Genomic DNA, 22,769 nt, shown 5'->3' on the forward strand with positions numbered 1-22,769 from the left:
CTGATGGGTATCCCTCACTAAAACATACCACAATTTTTTGATTTACAGTGTCAGAATTTTTGGATCACACTTTTATATTGAGACTTCATTTATAAATAGTTTATAAAAGATTAATAAATTATTAATATAGGTTTTATTAAATGGTTAATCAATTGTCGTAGATTGTGAGAGTACAATATGTTGCTTATAACCATGACTTATAGCCATCTATAACATTGTCTATTGATAAGAACAGGGCAGTGACCATACGGGTCAGACCAATGGTCCATCTAACCCAGTATTCTGTCTTCTGACAGTCGTCGGTGCCAGATACTTCACAGGGAATGAACAGAACTGGACAGTTTTTTGAGGGATCCATCCTCTGTTGTCCAGTTCCAGCTTCTGACAGTCAGAGGTTTATGAACACCTGGAGCATGGGGTTGCATCCCTAACCATCTTGGCTAATCCTCCATTAATTTATCTAATTCTTTTTTTAATCCAGTTATATTTGCGACCTTCACAACATCCTCTGGCAATGAGTTCTACAGGTGGACTGTGCATTGTGTGAAGAAGTACTTCCTTATGTTACTGCCTATTAATTTCTTTACGTGACCCTGGTTCTTATGTTATGTGAAGGGGTAAATAATATTTACTTTCTGCACGCCATTCATAATTTTATAGACCTCTATCATGATGAGCTTGTAAGTATCAATAACACATTATACCCCTCTGTATCTTGCTTATAACACCTATTATTCATTTGTTAACCCTGTCTAAACAATTTACAAGTACAACCTTAAGATAAAGTGTGACCCCGATTTTTGTAATGAAATATTATTGATATTTTGTCTCCGATACTGAACTTCTTTGCTATGTGCAAAATGTAAGCAACATTGTCTGATGGGGAAGACATTTTCCTAACCTGAATGCTTGGAGAATAAGGTACATGGAGCATGTCAAACTAATATTCAAATAATTCATACAACTCTAGATAAACGACTGTCCTTTAGGTTTTATTCTCCTTTTATTTATTTTATGCCCCATTCAACACATTTTATCCAAAGTGTATTGAAGTCAATGCCAGTTTTTATATTGACGTCAGTATGCTTTGGCTCAGACCCTACTGCATAAAATGGACCAAGATGGTGGAATCACATGCATGTACACAAGGACGTAATTTGGCCTAACACGTTTTTGTCATTAGATCTATATAATAGCAGTTTATCTCTTCCTCAGTCTTTGAACACTTCACCCAATACTGATATTTATAGTTTGTAAAAGAGAATGTCCTGTTTATTAGTTATTCATGTAAATGAATGTGATACCGAATGAAAAATTAAGTTTAAGATTTCATATTTTTCGATTAAGGAGCTACTCATTAAGGAGACCTCTGCTGATGTGATGTGGTCGGTTGATGTTTCAATTTTGATGGACACATTTTTAAAAAACCTGTGAGCGTTAATCATTTAGAAGAAGAGTTCAGAGTTTGCAGCAACAAAAAAATCACCATATTTCTTCATAATAAAATATACTGAAACGCTTAAGATGCCTATGTTACTAGTTAAATCAATTTCAGTTTCTTACTGTAACTCTTGTCTCCCTATCTTCCTACCCACCTAATGTCTGTAATAATCTTTAGATATCTCTTAAATGAGACTGAAAGATCTTTGAGGGCAATGATATTGTCTTTTATCAGTCTGTAAAGTGCTGTACACATATATGGCACAATTTAACAGTAAATAACTCCATTAATTCCCAACTTAAAATACTTCATGCTTTTCTCAAAATTTCTCTTTATTTCTGCCAATCAGGGTGGTGGATTCATTGTGATAAGCTCCATGTAAACATATGGGAAGATGCAGTCCATGTTCTGAAAAAATTTACAATCTAAATAGCATCATGATTTATAGTGTTGCAATGGATGAAGTACATATTATAAATTACTTAGAATACGAGGCCATGTGTTGAAAATTATTTATGAATATGCTATTATATTTAAATACTAATAAATAATTATTGCAAATTCTAATTCAGACAGCTGTGCTAGAGGAATATAAAAATACAACTCTTTTTTTTAATCGTTACTCAGTGAAAGAAGTGTTTGCTGTCAAACAAAGTAAACATTTACCATGGTTGGATTTAGGGGATAGTATACTGATGTGAATGATGATACAGTGTTGGTGTTTGTTTGTAGACATATCTAGTGGATTCTCAGTTCTGAAATAGTTCCAAACCAATTATTGGTACATTGTATTTTCAGAGTCAGGATTTTCTTAATGCAATTAGAATAATGTCATGCAGTTGATCTGTAACTTTAATGAAGTTGTTTATATAAATTATAGTTGATTAAATGTTTTAATTGAAAATAAGGGAGGGATAAATGACACTGACAGTATGGGAGACTCTTGCAAACCCATGTGTGGTAAGGAGTATTACTTGTTATAGAGATTTGTGTATTAAGACTTAAGGACTCCAGATGAAAGCAAGTAGTCAGTACCCCTGTATGGGTGACTTGCAGCCCAAAAAACAGTGCAAAGGGAACATGCAGCCTATTTACAGACAAACCTGTGGACTGATCCAAAGATCTTTGGATGTACCCAAGGGCAAGACTCCCACTGACTTCAGTGAGTTTTGGATTGGGCTCCCTGTTCTGTGGTGATGTTGCTTTGTGAAGTATCAAAATGAGTCTTCACAGCAAGAGATGAAGAATCAGGATTAGTTTATGGCCCTTGCCAGGGCTGGCCTTACCATGAGGCTAACTGAGGCGGCCGCCTCAGGTGCCAGACTCGGGGGGGTACCACTAGGAGCCAGAGTGTAGAAAATTGTGTCTGCTGCTGGTGCATATGTATTCTCTCTGCTCTAGATGCACAGAGATGGTGCAGTGCTGTGCCGGAGGAAGGAGGGCACAAGAGACATAACAGACAGGCAGGAGAAAAGGTGAGAGGGAATAACAGAAAGCAGCAGAAGCTGCAGGGAGAGAGAGGAGGAGGAGCCTCTTATATCCCTCTCTGGCACCCCCAAGAGCCTGGACTGATTAACAGCAGCTTCTCAGGGAGCTTCCTGTTTCCTGCTGCTTCCCTGAACCCACTTGAGGAAACCAGGCAGTTGACTGAAGTAGTAGGAGCCAGTTAGGCCTTTAAGACACTGATATCTTCCCTCACTCAGGCCCTGCTACCAGCCTGCTTATTTGTCCCTTTCAACTGAGTGTTGAGACCCACTATAGCTGGCGCAGAACAGCAGTCATGAGTGAAAGAAGAAAATGCCCCTCTGGGGCAGCATTCAGAAGAAGAAAGAAAGCAAAGGAAGCTTTTCTATCTAAGCAGGAAGGAGCTCTCCTGAGATACATAGAAACAAATTTCAGAGTGGTAGCCGTGTTAGTCTGTATCAGCAAAAAAACTGAGGAGTACCTGTGGCACCTTAGAGACTAACAAATTTATTTTGGCATAAGCTTTCGTGGGCTAAAACCCACTTCATCAGGGTTTTAGCCCACGAAAGCTTATGGCCAAATAAATTTGTTAGTCTCTAAGGTGCCACAAGTACTCCTCGTTTTTTTATAAACACTAATGTTCATGGTGAGCCTTCCGGCCCCAGTGAGGATGTGAGTGGTGAGGAGATGCCTGATCTTCCAGTTAGTCAGAGTGCAGGTGACCTGGCAGCTACTGCAGCATCCATATCTCCATCTCAAATGGATGTAACCATGCACATTCCTGAAGAAAAGTGTAGATCAGAGAAGAGTGTGGTAGAGGCGCAAGAAACAGCTGCTGCTGAGTTTAGTTCCTTAAGTCTAGATCAGTGGTTCTTAACCTTTACTGCAGCCTGCACCCCTTTGGTTCTCAAAATATGTTCTTGCACCCCTTATCAAAAATCATTGAAGTAGGTCAGTTCTTTAAACCGAGATATATTTTTTGTTTCTTTATTACAGTAATCATTAAAAAGTGTATAATGTTAATAAATACATAGGTTTGACTAAACCAAGTAGTTGTACTTACGTGCCTGTGCTTAATTTGTGTTTTTGATGATTTACCTTCTAAAAAAATCTGGCATGTCTCGCACCCCCAGAAAGTGCACCCCAGGTTAAGAACCACTGGTCTAGATGATCCAGGACTGTGGATCCACTTGAGCAGTAGCCTGAGGACTGCACGGGCCACAGCAAGTGAAAAACTTCATGTTCTCCAAAGACAATGAAAATAGAAGTTTCCGTCCAGCACATTACTGGTGTGAAATCCCCAATGGTGACAAAGTGGAGAGGCCATGGCTTATGTACTCAAAATCCCAGAACGCTGCATACTGTTTTTGTTGCAGACTCTTCCATTCTAATGTTCCAGCCACATTGGGTTCTACAGGAACAAAGGACTGGAAAAATCTGGCTAGAAATCTGCCATGCCACGAGAAGGCAGCAAATCACCAGAGAGCATTCCCATAGGTGGAAAGAGATTGAGATGAGACTAAGGTTAAAGGCCATCATAGATGATCAGCATCAAGATAAGATTGCATCAGAGTCTCTTTACTGGCAAAATGTTCTGAAAAGCTCATTGCCATTGTGAAAATGCTTGCTACCCAAAACCTAGCACCGCGTGGCACTTCAGATGAGCTGTATGTGCCAAACAATGGAAACTTCCTTAAAATTGTGGAGCTGATGGCTCAGTTTGGTGCTGTGCTTCAGGAACAACTAAGAAAAGTCACCACGAAAGAAATGTACACACACCACTACCTTGGAAAAACAATTCAAAATGAGATCATACAGTTACGGGCAACAAAAGTCAAACAGAAGATTGTGGCAGATCTGAAGTCAGCAAGATATTACTCTGTTATTCTGGACTGCACACCTGACATCAGCCATACGGAACAAATGACTTTAATGGTGCATTTTGTAACAATAACAGAACCTAGTGAAAATGTCCCTACAATGGTGACTGTCAGAGAGCATTTTCTAGAATTTATTGACATTGATGATACTTCAGGAGCTGGTATGACAAATGTGCTTCTTAAAAAGCTGGAAGATACGGGAATTGCGATAGCTGACATGAGAGGTCAGGGCTACAATAATGGTGCCAACATGAGAGGAAAGAATAGAGGAGTGCAGACACGGATCCAAGAGTTAAACCCTCGAGCTTTTTTTGTCCCATGCAGTTCTCATTCATTGAACTTGGTGATCAGTGATGCAGCATCAGCTTCTAGTGAGGCTGTTGAATTTTTTAATGTAATTCAAAGCATCTATGTATTTTTCTCTGCATCAACTCATCAATGGCAAATTTTGAAGCAACATCTTGGAACATCCTCTCTGACACTGAAACCACTGAGTGCCACACAATGGGAAAGTCGAGTGGAGGCGATAAAGCCTATCAAACACCAGATTGGGAAGATAGATGATGTCATAGTTGCCATTATGGAGGATAATGCTATGACAGGAACTGTTCATGGAAGAACAGTGGCAGAGGGAAATGGAATCACCAGAAACTTACATAACTTCAAATTTCTGTGTGGCTTAGTGTTGTGGCATGACATACTGTTTGAAATAAATGTTGTAAGCAAGAGACTCCAAGTTGTTGACTTTGATATATCTGGAGCAATGGAACAACTGGACAAAGCAAAGTTATACCTATAGTCTTACCGGTCAGATGAGGAGTTTCAAAACGTTCTGAAGAGTGCACAGAAGTTGGCAGAGGAACTTCACACTGAAGCTATTTTCCCACCCATTCAAGAATACAAGAGTCACCGAAAAAGAAGACATTTTGATTACTAGGCACAGGATAATCCCATGAGAGACCCCAAACAATTCAAAATTGAATTCTTTAACCAGGTGCTAGATTGTGCAATACAGTCAGCTGAAGAACGTTTCATGCAGCTCAAGGAACACAGCAGTATATTTGGGACGTTGTATGATATTCCAAAACTCCTCACTATACCCGAAGAAGACCTACACCAGCAATGCAGGGCACTAGAGACAGTGTTGACACATGATGACATGCGCGATATTGATGCAAATGATTTAGGTGATGAATTGAAAGCCCTTTCAAGATACATTTCATCAGGATCAACTCCAAAAGCTGTTCTGGAATATATGTGCACAAATAAGATGACCACCCTCTTTCCAAATGCTTTTGTTGCTCTGCGCATACTTCTAACAATTCCTATAACAGTTGCCAGTGGAGAACACAGCTTCTCCAAGCTGAAGTTAATAAAAACACATCTACACTCCACAATGACACAGGAGAGGCTGGTCGGCCTTGCAACCATCTCAATAGAGCATGAGCTGGCCCAGACTGTGGACCTTCAGGAAGCAGTTCAAATCTTTGCAACCAAGAAGGCATGGAAAGCATCACTTTGATTATTCAAACAAATAAAAATGCCAGTGTTTACTATGCAGACAAGGAAAGTTACATTTGCTGTTCAGGCGTTTGAAAGTTAAGTGTTTAAAATTTTTGAACAAGGCATTTTAAGTTGTTAGTTCTTTATTGGGGTAGGTAGCAGAGCAGTACCATGAGAGGAGTAGAACAGGAAGAAGGCAGAATTGAGACCTTTCAAAGTTTTGGCCCAGGTGAGGGGGCATGAGGGCGTCATTTGAGCTCCCTGCTTCAGGTGCCAAAATGTTGTGGGCCAGCCCTGACCCTGCTATGCGCAGCACTGGGTTATTTTATTGATCTGAACACCCCCCACCCTTTGGGTAGTGCAGTCACCCTTAGGAGAAGCCGTGACAGAAAACTTGGATAATTAAATTGGAATGTGCTAGCATCAAAAGCAGTCTCTTTCTTTAAGAAGCAGAATTATAGGGACTTTCTGAATGCTTTGTCCCCCTCACAGAAAAAAAGAAACTCAAAATGTTAAAAAATACAGTAAGAAGATTTCAAAAAAAGATTAGAGCAGATAGAACATTTTCAAATTTCAACGTTTTTCAGTGAAGAAAATGAACACATTTTTCACCAATAAAAATTCTGCTTTTCTACCAGCTCTTGAAAATAAAAAGACATAAATACAAAAAGTGCAAACACCAGTCCCCTTTTTATCATCTGTTAGTCATCTCGCATAAAAGAGGGAACATTATAATAATCTGATTCTGAGCAGTTTATTTCAGGAAGAGATTTTTGAGACCCTGTAAAAATGGTAATCAATACCATAGAATCCACCCCCCTCTGCCTAAGGGCCTAAAGGTGAATCTAAAGAAAACAAAACCCCACAAAGTCAGTGAGGTTTCCCCGATATAACTGTGGCCATACTTTGCCTCTGTATAATGTCAGTGAGGGTTTTGACTGATATCTACACCCATCTCTACCGTATTATTTTATGCTTTTTATGCTTTGAGCATCTCTCAACTCTAAAGCAACTTTCTGCTTTGTGAAAGTCAAAAGATGTATGACATATGACAGACTGGCAATTGTTTCAAACTCTTTTGATGAGCAGTAAAAAATGACTTTTCCATGAAAGTGCTGGTTTATGTTACATTCCTATGGAATATGCTACCACATAAAATATATAACGATAAGCCAAGAAAAAAAAGTGGTGCATTCTCACATTCTCAGCAACACACTGCAAAACAAATTAAGCTCCATTATTGGGGAGCTGTCAGACATATTTCCACAGAGTATTTGAGACAGATTAACTCAAAACGGTATAAATAGCCTCTTCACCAATTGCTGATTTTCATCACAGCAAATTGTAGAGTCACCTTGTCTCCACAACACATCTGTATTGCCCAAATGAGTGATGTATTAAAAAGTTCTAAAGAGCATTCACAGCAGTCTGACACAGAGAAAGTGTCTCACTCTGTCTTGGTGACAATAAAGCATTAATTTTCTGGGCCCAACAGCACTCAGCAAGAGTTGTAGTGGGGCTGTCACAGTGACAATTGTAGCCACCTGCACATATTCAGTGAAGTATTAATGGGATCAGTCACCAGGGGTTCCAGAGGTTTTTGACAGTTAAATGGAGTAGAATCTATTTTCTAATAACTGTGTGGCTTACTGCTTAAGAAAATCTCAAGTGCGGTATTCTACTTTCATTTTTAATTGGGAACAAGCATTCTCTTTATCTGTAAAATGAGAATTTACAGTTATTTTCTTCTCAGTCTGAGAAGCACATTTGTGCTCCTGTAAGTATTTAAACCGTTTACCCCTGTGTGTGTTTGTGTGTGCGTGTGCGTGCGTGCGCACGCATATATTACACGCAGGGCTGTTATCACTGCTTATTATTAAGATTGCTTGACCCTTCCCATTATAAGAGCCTGTTTTCAGTTGCTTATAACTTTGTCAAAATGTAACCATTTAGGCTGATATTTTCTGTGCTGGGTGTCTGCCTCAAAATTTCTGCCAAAATTCCTGCCTGGAAAATTTCGGCCAAAATGGTTTAACCGTTTCTGAGAATGAGGCTAGAGGGAAAATATATTGTCTTGCCCATGTTAAAATATTCTGACAACCTTTTGAAAAGCTCTGTCATCCCCATGCTTTTGGAGCAGGGACTTGAAATTGAAACATGGTAGATTGGTGGCCGTGGTGTCAGGGATATGCTTTTTTACTATCCCTGAAACTCTGCTCAAATTTGGCTAAGTGATTTTTTTTTCAAAAGGCTGAGAATAGTGTGCATATGCTCAATATAGACTTGTTAGATTTTAGCAATTAAATTCCCAGAATCCATCTCCCCTGGGCATACTCCATCTTGGGGGTGAGAGGGACTCGCCTGTTAATTTTAGCTCAGGTTGGAGGGGAGAGGGCAGAAGGGGTTAAATATATGGGGAAATGGTAGAGATGCCTATGCCTGTTAAAGCACACTCCCCTTCAGAGCCTTGAATGGAACCAAAGATTCCTGAATCTCACCATTCCTCTGCTGTCAGCAAATATCTGTAAAACCCACTGATAAAGTGTGTGTGTCTCATTCCCCAATAATACTAGTCCACACAGTGAATGAGAGCCTACTACTGCTATTAGTAATTCCATTAGCTCAAGTGACAGAGATCTGTGAAGTGAATCTAAAGGTTCCAGGCCTGCTGATGAGCCAAGTGGATGTCAATATGATGCCATATGATGAAATCTTCTGTGTTTTCTGTTTACTCTTTTAAAAACCTAGGAAATTACACGTGAAAAGAATATGGAATTAAAGACAGTATCATAAGTTTGCATGGATAATTTTAATTCTGGCATTTCCTAGTGCTTGACTTTACAATCTTAGTAATGTTTGTTCAACATTGGCTTTTTGTGTATAACGTAGACGTGTGTGTGTGTATTTATATACTGTGTATGTAATATAATGGCCAGGCTACAATAGTAAGCTCCTAAAAAGAGCTAAGTATCAATAACCTCTGCTGGCTATTTGGTTGATTCTGCAAAATAAGCTGGTAGTGTCCACTCTAGTCCTGATTAGACCAGTATCCACATCACTAGAACACCTTCAATAGTATGTTTATTGGCAATCCCAGCATAGGTGCCAGCAGCTGAATGTGCAGGGGAATTAGAGTAGGTCTACACTAGAGAATTTTGCCAGCATAGGTCTGTTAGGGATGTGATTTTTCTGCAACTTTTCCATTAAAAGCCCTAATGTAGATGCAGTTATACCAGCATAAAAATGCTTTTGCTGGTATAGGGCATTTCGCTCGCTGAACACATTGTACCAGCAAAAGTACTTTTTTGCCACTGTAAGTGCACCTGTCCTGGGAGGGTTTTACCAGTATAGCTACACCAGCAAAACTTTTAATTGTACACTAGGTCGTCGTTACCTTCTCTCTCCTAGAGGTAGTACTTTCAGGTGAAGAATAAGGCAGTGTGGGAATACACATAGTTGTCATTTATCACCTCCTTGCCCCTCACCTTCCTTCCTCTCTCAGTTTGACATCTGTCTTTCTCTCTCTCTTCCTCTTGTTCCCTCTTCCTAACTTGATCTTCACCTCTGGACTGTACTCTTATTTAATCACTGTTCTGACATACTCTTCATGAATTGCGCTGTTCTCTGAGTTTTCCTTCTCCTGTTTTTTTTTTTTAATTACTCAGTGAGTAGTGACTGCCAATCACAATGTTCAAGCCATTGGAAATGGTGAATTATTTGCTTATTCCATGAAAGAAATATCTTCTATACTGGAGCAACCTCTACACCCTCTCAGATATGTTTGTGTGTGGCTCCTTTTGAAATACGAACCTTTATGTTCAGAGAATGTATAGTTTTCTGTGTAATGTTTAGTTGTTTCAAGAACAGAGAGATTTTAGCAAACATTTTTTACCATTCTGTTTATGATGATGTAAAAAAAAAAGTTTGCTAAACACTTTTCTGCAATCAATGCACGTTTGGCAAATAAGTGATAGGCTGTCAAATGATGGGTCTGATCCCTACAAGCCCTCCATTCACTAAACATCCACTGATTCCAAAGAGAGTTCCATGTGTGGATGGTTTCTTGCCATTCTGGGCTCCAAGTGTGAAGGAGATGAGGGCTCATGGATGGCAAGAAGATCAGTGAGACAGTGCTGTCTTTGGGACATTCCTATAAGAGTGTTCCATCTAGAAATTATTTCTTCCTCTGTGAATTTTGCTGTGAACAGATGATGATTTTTCTCCGGGCACATTATAGACCTCTAGCCATATGTTCATATGCTTATGGTATATATGATCACTGATCTTTGATCCAGCCTTAAGTACCTGTGTAATTCACATTTTTGCCAAGTTTCAGGAAAAGCATCTATCTATGCCACATGTGCGTGTAATTTTCAAATTAATTATGCACCAGTCAGGATTCACCAAAATGTATTTTAAAATATATCCAGCTAACCGACTGGATAGTCCAGAGGATTGGTAATGGAATGCAGAGCCTAACACCTGAATTTTACCAGTTGAAATCTAGTCTAGATCAGTAGTGACTGAAAGCGATTACCTGCTGTCAGTGCTTCGGTTTGCCTGTGTGAAATAAGAGAGACAAGGTGGGTGTGATAATATCTTTTATTGGACCAACTTCTGTTGGTGAAAGAGAGAAGCTTTCGAGCTACACAGAGGTCTTCTTCATATCTGGGATATGAAATTAGTAAGCCGAGGGGTTGGTGGACAGGTGTCTATAGTACAAGACCACCACCCATTTGCATTGTATAGCACAGAGACAGCCTTGCACAAGTCTCAATACACAGGCAAAGGGGACAAAATGTTTTTAGGAACTGAACTATCCTCCCATTCCCTAGAAGAGGTCCCTCTAGGACAGAAGTAAACTACACAGGCAGGAATCTTGCACCATCACAGCCCATGCTTTCTTGACAGATTCCATTCTCTAGGGTTGTCAGTCTGGCACCTTTCTCCAAAATGATTTCTTTAAAAAAAAAAAAAATTAATGCAGAACAGCCAATGAGAAAACCTACTTGTTTTCACAGAGCCTCCTGTGTTTACCTGTCAGTGCAGTACTTAGTGCAGTGGGGAAAAGGTGTTGCCATGAAAATTAACACTATGCTGTTTTTAAATTAAGCTCACAGTGCATTTAGGGTGTGATTATGTGTATGATAAGTGGTGAAAAAGTGCTTTAAATGGTCCACGGCCTTTAAAGTGCACAGGATAATGCATGTCCCTTGATTGACCACAGGAGTTATAACCACTCCATTATTAAAGTGCAGGCAAAATAGAAAAAACAGCAGTTAAAGTGCCAAAGCTCCATTAAAGACGTGAGGAGATGTAAGACTGTGGGGTGTGTTTAACTGACTTACTCCTTTAGAATTCCTCTGGAAGCATAGGGCTAAATACTATGATCACTAAAGCTGCTGGTCCTTCATCTGTGTGGTGAAGGGGTCTTAGGGCTGGTCTGCACTTAAAATATTACGGTGGCACTGTTGAGCTGCACTACTATAGCGCAAATCCATTTGTGCAGGAAATGGCCCAACTTGATTGTCATGCACATTGTGTGGAGAGTTGTCACTTTGGATGGGCTATCACCAGCAGGAGAGTGAATTTGTGTGGAGGGGTGGAGGGCGAGAAAACCTGGATTTGTGCTGGAAATGGCCCAACTTGATGATCACTTTAGATAAGCTATTAGCAGCAGGACAGTGGGGTGGGAGGAGGTATTGTTTCATATTCTCTGTGTGTATATAAAGTCTGCTGCAGTTTCCACGGTATGCATCCGATGAAGTGAGCTGTAGCTCACGAAAGCTCATGCTCAAATAAATTGGTTAGTCTCTAAGGTGCCACAAGTACTCCTTTTCTTTTTACAGGGACTTAGGTAAGACTTAACTATGCCGCTCAGGGGTGAGGATTTTTCTGCTAATTTTCCAGTGTAGAACAGGGCTAAGTTTTGTTCTGAAAAGGAGCTCACAAAAAGCAGGACCTGGGATATTTAGTATGGGATTTTCAAAAATACTCTGCATTGAACTAACTGCTCCCACTGAAGTCAATAAAATCTATACCATTGACTTTACTGGGAGCACAGTTAGTTTGAAATCTCACCTTAAGAGTTTGAGAAGAATAAAACATGCTTCATTTCCACCAGAAATTTAAAACATCTTAGTTAAATGTGAATAAACTGAAAATGAGATGAAAGCAATTCTGTTTGAATGAGGTGTACATATTAGTAATCGTGGACAAGAATTACTCCTGTGGGAATTCTGCACCAAAAAATAAAAAATTCTGCGCACAATATTTTAAAATTCTTCAAATTTCTGCATATTTTATTTGTCAAAATAACACAATATAATCACACCAGTTTCAATTATTTTGGTCATTTATTTCAAAATACCTGTCTGAAAATGTCTGTAACAATACAGACAACAGAAAAGATTCAGGAAATGTTTTTTGACACATAGATTCCTTACTAGGTGTATTAATACAGAACTCTTAAGTAATAATTCATTTAAACTACAATACAGAACCGTATTTCCCACACCCCTCAGAAACAGTGCAAAGGCTTGGGAGAGTCAGGGGCAACAGAGGAGCTCAGGGAAATGGAAGTAAATTGCTGGGAAGGAGCCTGGGTGTGAACTTGGAGGGTTGTTGGGTATGGGTGGGAAAAATATGGAACAGGTTTTTTTGGGCAGGTGGGAAGGGATTGTTAGGGGGCTTCCCCCATGCAGACCCTGGCGGACCCTTAGCCTCTCCCATTCAGACAGGCACATCTGCCCCTGTCCCCATGTGTGGCACTCCCATGTGTGCTTGCACCCCTTGTCCACATGTCCTTCCACCCTCCCGACACCCACTCCCCCCACCCCAATGTGGCCCTGCAGCTCCCCCCCATCCCCATGTGGCTCTGTACTCCCTCCCCCTGTCCCCATGTGTCTCTGTGCCCCCACTCAGCCACCCTCTGTCCCTATGTAGCCCTGCACCCCCACCCCATCACCATTTGGCCCTGCACCTCCCTCCCTCCTGTGGCCCTGTGCCTCCACTCCCATTCAACCCCTGCCCCAGTCTGTCCTCCCGCACTAGCCCTTATGATCCCCTGCACCCCATGCTGTCTGTCTCCCCATAGCCTCTGTCTCCTGACCTGGCCTGACAGGCACTGCGAAGAAGGCAAGCTCTTTCTCTTCCCTAGCTGGCCGGGAGCTGCTGCTGTGTTCTATTGCCACAGTGCACTCTGGTGGGCAAAAGGCAGAACTGCAGAAGTTATTTTCTGCTGGGAGCTGCTGCTGGGAGCTGCTGCTGCTGTTCTTGTGCCACACCGCCCTCTGGAACTGCAGCAACATTTCGGCAGAAGCTTTTTTCTGTGCAAAAAAATTAAAAATATGGGCAGCTCATTAATTATGCACGTACACAGTAGCGCAGAATTCCCCCAGGAGGAAAGAATATTTTATATTTGTTGTTTGTAAGCAATTAAATCCACTGGTCATCCACATAGTTTTGGGTAAAGACACTTCCCCATGGAACCATAGCTTCTCAAACGTTAGCTTTTAGAAGTCTGTTGTTCTGTCTCATTACACCTAATTGTGGTGCTCAAGTCACATCATGTAAAATGGTGTAACAAAATTGAAAAGCTCCATTATTATATGTGATCATAAGCTTACAAAGTTTGGAAGAAAGGAGATCTCTCAAATAACACTTGAATATATCATATTGGAGATGCATTTTATTTTTAGTGTGGTTTTGGTAGCAAATTATCTGCTGTATCCTCAAAATGCCAGATACCCACCCCAACCCCCATCACCACCCAAGGATAAACTGTATTGCCATTTATTGGAAGAGTTTAGTGGAGTACGGTAAGTAGACTATACAGAAACTGTCCCTAGACCATTTTAAGATTTACTGCAGAAATATATTTGGTAAAGCTTTCAAGTGCTCAAGTTTCCTATACTCTGTTTAACAACAGTTAGGAGCCAGAGTACAAAATCCTTTTATCAGAGGCAGCCTTCTAAAAACAAGCCCTTGTGACAGTAGAAACATCACATCACTATATAAAATATTCAGAACACAAGCTAGACTTTCCCCTGGGTATTCTTAACTCTTGTACTGGAACCTTTGGGGTCATTGTAAGCTGAATAAAAACGTAAAGTATCTCCCAGCAATTATTTTCTATTGACTCCAAGTCTTCTTACCTTTTTGCACTGTTGTAATTGTTAAGGTTCCATTGCATTTTACTTGCAAATGGGATTGAGAGCATTTCAAAATCCCCATGTGATACAGAAACTTGTAATGCCTAGATACAGCAATCAAATCAAAGCCCCAACGTCATTCGTGCTGTAGGGAGACTTCACACTCTTATTACTTCAATACACAATGTTCCTTTCTAGGTGGCATAGCAGATATGAAATCTTATTTGTTGGTGTTGCCATCCTCCTCACCTCTGCTTGAATAGCAATGGTAGTGTCTGATCTTAAATAAAAGAGGGAGAATTTTGAAGGCACAGAGGACAATAAGATGTTCAACTCCTATTGACTTTCAGTTTAAGTTGGGGTGCACAATTCCCATTTTTGCCTTTGAAAAACTCTCCCTAAATGCTTGATCATACAAACCCTTACTACTGGGCAACATAGTGGTTATTTGCAGGAATGTGTGCGAAGTACTGTGCAGAGCAGCATTTGTAAGCATCATGGTCTAACATTCCAGAATAACAATCTGTATCTCTTACTACTTTCCCAGCCTATACAAGAAATGGCTCGACTAGTTCAAGGTTTTTATTTGTTTCAATGTGCTTGTGTGGGGAGGGAGGGAGCGAGGAAGGGAAGATAAACTCTATTTTTCTCTACAATGAATTTATTGAGGGAAAGTTAAATTGAAAAGATTAGGGTTGACATCCTGGCCCTACTTAAGTCAGTGGCAAAACTCCCATTGATTTCACCCTAGCTTTTGCTGTTGTAACAAGCCAATGAGGAAAGAAATGAGAGCCAAATATTACAGGGCAGTAATCCCACGGGATGCTAATAATTTTGGCTAATCGAACTAAAAAGGGTTGATTCTCCTCTTTCTTTCTTACACTGATTTAGATCAAAAATAACTCCATGGAAGCCAATAGTTACACAGATGAAGAGTAGAGTGTTGAGGTTAAAATTCTCCTATTCAGTCCCCACTGCAGATCTATTACCCATTGCATTTGGTCCATCAGTAGAAATTCTGCAAATGAAATTGGCGTGGTCGCCATGCCATAGAGATCCAGGGAGGAGAAACTGGCCTTAACATGCTACCCCTCTCCTACTCAATCACTCTTAAATCAATTAATTGATTAAGAAAGAATACTTTGTTCAGCTCACATAATGTACTGGGAACCCTGTTACCTCTCTTAAACACAAACTGTTTTGTTCATCAAGGCTGTATAGATCATTATTTTCAGGTGATAAGATTCTCTACTGGCAATTACAATAGCAGCTACAGTGCTTCCAAGAAGAGATGTTGAGGGAAGAGTGGCAAATGAATCAATGACAGCCAAACTGCCCTGTGTCTTTAAAAACTTGCTAGATGTCATTTCTGCAAGATAAGATGGCTCTGTTGAAATGAACTGATTGCAGTGGAATGGGAGGGATCAGAGAGTAGATTATACACTTCTAGTTAACGAATGACTGTGTTGCAATTTTGGAAATTTCCTGAAAATATAGTGGACAAAGCCAAGTATTTCAAACACTAATATTACACCATGAGGGAAAGTATATATAACTTCCAAACTGCAGTTCATAATTATACCCTCCACTCGTGTGAGTAAACATTTAATTGTATGCTTTCTTTTCTGACGTTATTGAAAGGACATTGGAAGACACAAATCGTTAAGCCCTTTTACGATTAGACATTTGTCAGCATACAAAGTTACAGGAAGTGTTCAAATACGAGATCAGGTACTCTAATCTAGGTCACCGTGCAGCTTGCTACTCTACTCGTTTTGGTGTCATGTACATTTTGGATCAGGGTTTGAACTCACATCTCCCTTCCACCCCAAAAAAGAAGCAGCTGCACATAGTATAAAAAGTGTGTGTGTGTATTTTTTGCTGATTTAAAAAAAGGCCTCTCAGAATACAAAGGGTCTGATTCTGATCTTGCAGCAGTGTAAATCAGGCAAAACTCCTTTGAAATCAAAAGAATATTGGGTACATAAGAATCCTGGATTGGGCTATTACTAGCAAGAAGCATCAATATTTTAAGAGTGACAGGAGCTTCACTGATAGGAGTAATCTCTGGATCATCAGTGGTCTGCAAACCACAGTTGGAGAATCATCCTTCTGCAGTTACCAGTATGGTTTTGTCTCAATCTTTGGTTCAAGTCTATACAGAATACGCAGGTGACCAATTTTCTCTGGACCATTGGATGGTTACTTAAGACAGATTTGGCTGTATATTTGAAATATTATATACCTAGCAGCTTTTCACTGGATAATAGCTGCTTTGCTTCCATTTACATGCTCTTACAATAATTAATAAATATGCCAGAAGCGTTCATGTTTTACAGCTCACACAAGTTAAATTCTGTAGGCAGGTAAGGGAAGGGGGCCCGATAGAATATGCATGTATGTGTTCACAGTGGCAGAGAATCCTACCAGGGGGGTCTGGAAGAGGAAGCAGGTGCCATTCAAGCCAAGCAGAGGAAATAATGGTTTTGGAGATGCTGCACAATGGCCTCATGGTTGGCCTATACACTGGATTCAGTCTCTCCCCCTTAATCACTGTTTGGCTCCTGATGTAAAGCATATTTATTCTGGCTTTATGGAGGGATGGAGTGAATTTCACCCCCATTGGCCTAATTCTCCATTGCCATACATCCTGTAGACTCATTAACACCTGAGCAGAGTGAGAATAAAATCGGCCTGATCAGAATGGTAGTATTTCACATCCACTTTACATTCATTCTGCACACATACAAATGACTACGTAGGCACTGAAGAATAACCAGACTTAGGGCAGGTCTACACTACAGCCCGGATCGACGCTCTGAGATCGATCCACCGGCGGTCGGTTTAGTGGGTCCAGTAAAGACCTGCCAAATTGACTGCAGATCGCTCTCCAGTCGACCCCTGTACTCTACCCTCGACAAGAAGAGTAAGGTAAGTCGACAGTAGATCCTTAGGTAACTCAACCTAAGGTACTTCGACACCAGCTATGTAGCGTAGGTCGATTTATTTTGGTAGTGTAGACATAGCCTTAAATTTAAGATGATTTTTAGTTCCCTATGCTTCCAGTACAAGATTTATTTTTGTATATCCTTATTTATTACAACCAGACAGTGGAAAAAAACACCCCAATGGATTTCACAAAACTGTAGCTGTCAAATACTTTAAAACAGTCTATTTTTTAACAAACGTTGGGGGATAGAATAGCAGATGGGAACAGAAATGAATTAGATCAGTTTAACAATAAAACTTTCATGTCTCTACATGAACTTTGCTGTTACAAGCAAAAAGTGCATTTTTTCCAAGACATTTTTGGCAAAGACAAGCACAGTGCAACCGACTGACTTTTACAGATAACATTTTACATTCAACACTAACTTTATTTTCTGCATAGTTTATCAACTTTTTGTACAAAATGCATTGAATGGATGTGACACAGTTAATTTCCAGCAACTTTTTCTCCATGGAATGGGGAATATTTACGTGGGTTTGAGGAATATGCGATTTATTATTTTATTTTTATTTTTCTAATTTGCAGTTGATCTTTTGAATTTTCATCTTTGACATTTCAGCTTTTGTCTCTGAGTAAAGGAAGTGGAGATTTCCCTTCTTTAACTCCCTCTGTCCTTCCCTCAACTATCTCTTTTGATTAGAATTCATCTAAATTGTAACACCAAAATACAGAATCCCCCAAACTATCGGAAGATTCAAGTTCCAGAACCCGAATTTGACAGCTTGAGTCTATATCATACCAAATCTAAACAGATACAAATTTGAGTAAGTTTGATTTTGTATACAGGTCTAAAAACCACGGCCCAGGATTTATCTCTGCTTTTGATGTGTGTATTTTTTATTCTTCTTAGAAAAGAAAATAAATACTTTAACCTCTCTCTTTTTATTAGTGTTCCCAGGGATAATATACAAAATAACAAGTCCATTAAGGAGTCTTCAGTATTAATAATACTTACCATACTTTTATGTATCCCTTTTCATGCATAGACCTCTAAGTGACTTATAAAGATCAATAATTGTCCCCAGTTTAGAGATGGGAAAAAATAAAGCACAGAGGGCTGAAATTATGTCTACAAGGTCACAGAGAACTAAGATGAGACTTAGTCCAATGCCCTGTCCTCTGATTCAAAATATTTTTTAATACCCATCATACCATTTGCCGATATAAATATACACTAGGAAAGTATAACTCTGTGAATTTGAGCAAATATTTATCTGGTGCAACAATTTATTTCTGAAGTTCAGGCTGTGTATTCCTTACGATGAGTAACAAGGCATTACCTTTAATTAAATGGTTTGTACGATATTGAAAGAGCCTACTGAAGTCAAATACCATTCAAGTGCAGAATACACAACAGAGTTTGGTAGTGTGAATCAGTGATAGTGGGCTGCAGGAGAGAATTTTCTCCAAATTTTGAACTTTTTATAACTCACCGTATGTTAAGCGTCAGTAAATTTTAAAATGTTCAAACTTGTTCAAGTTTCTCCACAGGCCTGAAATCTAACTCAAAGTATAGCTGAGATTCCATATTGCTGAACAGGAATATTGATAAGAGCAGGAGACTTGTTTTAACATACATACTTGATAGCACCAAGTGTCAAACCTAATATTTTTTCCCTAGCCTTTTGGAGATAAATTGGTGTGTCATTTTCAAAAGCTATCCAGATACTGTGAAACCACCGAGTGGCTTTTCAGCTGTCCTACCAAAAACAAATAATGAAACATTGTGAATCGGTCACTTTGTCTCATTCATTGAATTTCACGCTATTAATTTAAGTATAATATATGCTTGATTCAAATCCCATTGAAGTCAGTGGGAGTATTTCCATATACATTTACTGTACTTTTCAGCTATTTCTTTTAAAGCTGCACATAACTGAAGTTTTGAAAAACCTCTTGCGAGCATGTCAAACCCATGCAGGCATGTATTTACTTGTTATCTTTTCAAAATCTGCAACTATCTAAATATAAATTCAGATTTCTGCTGGAAGCCCTAATAACTGTGTACTGTTAATGGCAACACTCATTCTCATTAAAGTGCATTTGCTAGATAGAATCTTTCAAAAGAAACAGCTTTTATTTGTTCTCTTTGGTTATTAAAAATATTGTTGGGTTAACCTGATCTTTATTATGTCAAGCAGCAAACACTGTGTAACTTACACATTTTTTTCACAGGGCTCATTTGAGCCCAGCCTAGTTCAGAAAGTCCTAATCCATTCCTGAGAGACAATATGGCTTCAGGGGACTCCAAAGTGAAATGGATCCTTTCATCTCCAGATCTCTGGTTTGAATCCATATGCTGTTTAAATTAATAACATTAGTAACTATAAAATGGCTGTTTGGTGATCTTCATGAAATGAGCTAATTGTATTCTTGCCATTGCTGGCAGTGTCTGCAGAGAGGTGAAGGATTGTATCCAACACCCACTGAAATCAGTGGGAGTATTTACTTTGACTTCCGTGAACAATAGATTAGGCATAGAGATGAACAATCATGAGGTGGTCTGTCTAATTCCAAGACACTGTCAGAGCTTGTGCTGTTGCAGTGTTTTCCAAATATATGGCAAATTTCAATCTTCAGCGTTGTCCGTCTGGTAGCTTTGATCACTAAAAAGTAACTCTCTTTTTTAATTAAAAAGGAGAACTTATTGCATTTGTAAGAGTGTGCTAATATAGACTGGTACTCGGAATCAATTACAGACTGTATCTTTCACCCTTTCTGGGTCTGCATGTGAGTGTTTAAGTAGAATTTACACTTTCAGGGATTTGCGAAACTTTTAGAAAAGCATGTGAGATCACAATAGCTCACTGTTTCAATATTAATTTCACAGATGTAAATGATCTGATCAGTGGTAGGTGCTGGATAATAGAAATCAGTGTAGGAGAGAAAAACATGCAGTATGTCTTCATGGCAAAGAGCAAACAGATATATACAGCTGCAGTGTATTAATAAAATTCCATAGATTACAATATATGTATGATACAATCTCATGTTTCAAAATTTCATTTAGCAAATTTTAAACTATTATGAATCTGTCCTAAGCAATCCATAGTTGATGTTACTGGAACATAATCCCATATATTCCTAGGTACATGTCTTTAGTTTCTTTCTTTTAAGCCAGAGGTGGGCAAACTGAGACCCAAGGGCCACATCCAGCCCACGGGACCATCCTGCCTGGCCCTTGAGCTCCTGGCTAGGGAGGCTAGTCCCCTGCCCCTCCCCTGCTGTCCCCCTTGCCCCGCAGCCTCAGCGCGCTGCACCGCCAGCACTCTGGCCCGGTGTTCCTGCCGGACAGCGTGGCGGCGTGGCTGGCTCCGGCATGGCAAAGGGGCGGGGAGTGGGAGTCCCGGGGGGCAGTCAGGGGACAGGGAGCAGGGGGCAGTTGGGTGGGGCAGAGGTTCTGGGGGGGTGGTCGGTCAGGGAACGGGGAGGCTGGATAGGCGTGGGAGTCCTTCGGGGGCCTGTTAGGGGGTGGGGGTGTGGACAGGGGGCAGGACAGTCAGGGGACAGGGAACGGGGGTGTTGGATAGGTGTGGGAGTCCCAGGGGGCCTGTCAGGGGGCGGAGGTGTGGATAGGGGTCGGGACAGTCAGGGGACAGGGAGAAGGGGTGGTTGGATGGCGGGTGGTTAGGGCCAGTCGGGACAAGGAGCAAAGGGGGTTAGATGGGTCGGGAGTTCTGAGGGGGGCAGTCAAGAGGTGGGAAGTGGGAGGGTGCGGATAGAGGGTGGGGACCAGGCTGTTTGGGGAGGCACAGCCTTCCCTACCCAGTCCTCCATATAGTTTTGCAACCCCAATGTGGCCCTCGGGCCAAAAAAGTTTGCCCACCCCTGTATTAAGCTGTAATATCTTACTGATGCTGACTGGGTGCCAGAACAAACAGTATAAAGGATGAACTTTTTTAGCTCACAGGGCATAAGCTTGCATCTGTTACTATCCAGTTATTTTCCCAAATAACAAGGTGGTGATCTTAAAACATCAAACCCCAGTCATACATCTCTCCCGTAAATACAGACTTGTTGACATATGACAGTTGTACTTGACCTCTCAATCACTTGGGTCCATTAGAAAAGACTTTACACAACACTGGCCTTGCAGGAGTGCACAAAATGCTTGTTGCCAATAACAGCTCTATCTCTGTTAGTGTTGCAAGGGTGAGTGGGACACATAGACAGACAAGGTTGGACCAGGATCGTAGCAGAGACTAACTGTACAGTTTCCTCTGAGGTGCCAGTTAAATAAGAAGGGAGGGGAAGGGAGCTGTCTCTCTAGGTGCATTAGTACCGGGTACCCCTGCCACTACAGTGCTTAGTTGATTTTCTGTACAGCAGGTTTTTTATGTCTCCTTTCCACTGCTATTATTTATTAGAACAGCATGCTGATAGGTGCGTAAAGTACTGCCTCGAAGTTTTTTAACTTGAGTAAGTGTGCACTGAGCGCAGTGGTAGCTTGTGACTCTTTTGACAGGTGAGGCACAAATCACAAAATAATTATTTCCATTCCCACCCAATATATAATTTAATTTTAAAAAAATTACAAGAAAAATACAAAACTGAGAATAGCAAAATAAATAACTCCCCATTATCACATTTAAATAAAAGAAGAGTTGGTGAATCATACTAGTTGAGACAATTTAAGTAAAACAGTTTGGCTAAAATCAAACAACATTCAAAGCATACGATTAATATATATAATTTAATTGTTATTAAAAGCTCATCTTGTTTAGAGCGAAGCAGCAGCAGGCGGACCTAGAGCCACCACTGCTGCTGCTGGAGGGGATTGGGGGTGGCCTGGAGCACGAGATGAGCCAGGAGATCAGTGGTGGCACCTTGCACACACACGGGGGGGGCCCTGCCCCATGTGGGAGAAGGCTGGGGAGGTGCAGGTCCTGCTCCCTGCAAGCTCCCAGCAGTCAAAGCTTAACAGATACAATCCTGCCGTGGCCTTATCAAGCTGTGGTTACCACAGCAACGTGGCTTCTCCTGGGCATGGTAAATTGCCGGGGTCACAAGGCAGCTTCTTGAGGCTCTATGAGCTATATCAGGATTTGGGCCTCGCACAGCACTATGTTCTTTGAACTTCCTGGTATTGCGTTTCACTCCTGGGGAGAGTGAGTTGTGACATTTCAATAGGCAGGTCATTCATCTGGTTTTAAACCAGATGGATCTACTTTTCTAACATAGATAAAACTTGATATTGTTTTGTCCAGTATTGGACAGGAGAAGCCATTTGAAAGAGTGTACTGCTCCACCCCAGCCAGCATGAACTTACATGCAACACTGTGGCAAAGTCATGCAGGTGGGGGAGGGCCACGCCATTC

General features: G+C 40.5%; 1 protein-coding gene across 2 annotated transcripts in view; it reads left to right on the forward strand.

The window, feature by feature from the left end:
* EGFR (epidermal growth factor receptor) overlaps positions 1–22,769 on the forward strand; it is a 244,290-nt gene that overhangs the window by 126,833 nt on the left and 94,688 nt on the right. The gene's annotated exons all lie outside the window — the stretch shown is intronic.

Source organism: Caretta caretta, chromosome 2, assembly GCF_965140235.1.
Source record: "Caretta caretta isolate rCarCar2 chromosome 2, rCarCar1.hap1, whole genome shotgun sequence".
NCBI lineage: Eukaryota > Metazoa > Chordata > Testudines > Cheloniidae > Caretta > Caretta caretta.